Source organism: Alexandromys fortis, unplaced genomic scaffold, assembly GCF_014885135.2.
Source record: "Alexandromys fortis isolate MF-2015 unplaced genomic scaffold, M_Fortis_MF-2015_v1.1 scaffold_109, whole genome shotgun sequence".
NCBI lineage: Eukaryota > Metazoa > Chordata > Mammalia > Rodentia > Cricetidae > Alexandromys > Alexandromys fortis.
In genome coordinates, this window is record NW_026068005.1 from 3,610,202 (window position 1) to 3,612,499 (window position 2,298).

At 38.1% G+C, this 2,298-nt stretch overlaps 1 non-coding gene across 1 annotated transcript; it reads right to left on the minus strand.

The window, feature by feature from the left end:
• Positions 1 to 1,895: 1,895 nt before the first annotated feature.
• On the minus strand, positions 1,896 to 2,002 carry LOC126513235 (U6 spliceosomal RNA). The gene has a single exon (XR_007595262.1). It is a non-coding gene; the product is annotated as a U6 spliceosomal RNA (small nuclear RNA).
• Between the last annotated feature and the right edge of the window lie 296 nt (positions 2,003 to 2,298).

Consider the following 2,298-nt stretch of genomic DNA (forward strand, 5'->3'; position numbering starts at 1 on the left):
AAAAACGTGTCCATTTCTTTTACATTTTCCAGTTTTGTGCCATACAGGCCTTTGTAGTAAGATCTAATGATTCTTTGAATTTCCTCTGTGTCTGTGGTTATGTCCCCCTTTTCATTTCTGATCTTATTAATTTGCATATTCACTCTCTGGCGTTTTATTAGTTTGGATAGAGGTTTATCAATCTTGTTGATTTTCTCCAGGAACCAGCTTTTTGTTTCATTGATTCTTTGGATTGTTTTCTGTGTTTCTATTTTGTTGATTTCAGCCCTCAGTTTGATTATTTCCAGTCTTCTACTCCTCCTAGGTGAGTCTGCTTCTTTTTTTTCTAGAGCTTTCAGATGGGCTGTTAAGTCTCCAATGTGTGCCTTCTCTGTTTTCTTTAAGTGGGCACTTAGTGCTATGAACTTTCCTCTCAGGACTGCTTTCATAGTGTCCCATAAGTTTGAGTAGGTTGTTTCTTTATTTTCATTGAATTCAAGGAAGACTTTAATTTCTTTCTTTATTTCTTCCTTGATCCAGGTGTGGTTCAGTAGTTGACTGTTCAGTTTCCATGAGTTTGTAGGCTTTCTGGGGGTAGGGTTGTTGTTGAATTCTAACTTTAATCCATGGTGATCTGATAAGATACAGGTGGTTACTAATATGTTTTTGTACCTGTGGAAGTTTGCTTTGTTACCGAGTATGTGGTCAATTTTCGAGAAGGTTCCATGAGCTGCAGAGAAGAAGGTATATTCTTTCCGATTTGGGTGGAATATTCTATAGATGTCTGTCAAGTCCAATTGATTCATTACCTCCATTAATTCTCTTAGTTCTCTGTTAGGTTTCTGTCTGATTGACCTGTCCATTGGTGAGAGAGGAGTGTTGAAGTCTCCCACTATTAGTGTGTGCGGTTTGATGGCTGCCTTGAGTTTTAGTAATGTTTCTTTTACGTATGTGGGTGCTTTTATATTAGGGGCGTAGATATTCAGGATTGAGACTTCCTCTTGATGAATTGATCCTGTTATGAGTATAAAATGTCCCTCTCCATCTCTTCTGATTGATTTAAGTTTGAAGTCAAGTTTGTTAGAAATTAGTATGGCCACACCTGCTTGTTTCTTAGGTCCATTTGCTTGATAAGCCTTTTCCCAGCCCTTTACTCTGAGTAGGTGCCTGTCTCTGTGTTTGAGGTGTGTTTCTTGTAAACAGCAGAATGTTGGATCCTGATTTCGTATCCAATCTCTTAGCCTGTGCCTTTTTATAGGTGAGTTGAGCCCATTGACATTAAGTGATATTAATGACCAGGGGATGTTAACTCCGGTCACTTCTTTAGTAGTAGAGTTCGTGTGCGTCCCTTCTTTGAGTTGCGCTGGTGACGGGTCTCTAGATGTCTGAGTTATTGTGGTCATTGTTGGACTCCTTGGTTAGAGATTTTCCTTCTATTACTTTCTGTAAGGCTGGGTTTGTGGCTACGTATTGTTTAAATTTGTTTTTATCCTGGAAAATTTTGTTTTCTCCATTTATGGTGAATGAAAGCTTGGCTGGGTATAGTAGTCTGGGCTTGCATCCATGGTCTCTTAGTTTTTGCAGTACATCTATCCAGGACCTTCTGGCTTTCATGGTTTCCATAGAGAAGTCAGGTGTAAGTCTGATAGGTTTACCTTTGTAAGTAACTTGGCCTTTTTCCTTTGCGGCTCTTAATATTCTTTCTTTATTCTGTATGCTTTGTGTTTTGATTATTATATGGCGAGGGGATGTTTTTTTTTTTTTGGTCCAGTCTATTCGGTGTTCTATATGCTTCTTGAACCTTCAAAGGAATATCTTTCTTTAGGTTGGGAAAATTTTCTTCTATAATTTTATTAAATATATTTTTTGTACCGTCAAGCTGTACTTCTTCTCCTTCTTCTACCCCAATTATTCTTAAAAATATGGAACGCTTCACGAATTTGCGTGTCATTCTTGCGCAAGGGCCATGCTAATCTTCTCTGTATCGTTCCAATTTTAGTATATGTGCTGCCGAAGCGAGCACGAATTTGCCATTTTTTGAATGAATGTGCCATCCATTTCTAGAAAGTTATGGTGATCAGTTTCCGTCTTTGGCCTTCTGTGGTTTCTTACGAGATTTCTTCCTTCTCTCTTTCCGGGCAGGAGGCAGTGATCCACTTTAATTTTCCTTTACTTCCTATTTTTATCTTTTATTACTGTTCCCCTCCCCCACAGCTTCTATTTTTTCAACTCGCTCTCTTTCAAGTTGTATTATCTCCCTTTTATCTCACAGTTTTTCAAGTGTTATTTGCATTTGTTCTTTTAACGATTTGAATTTGC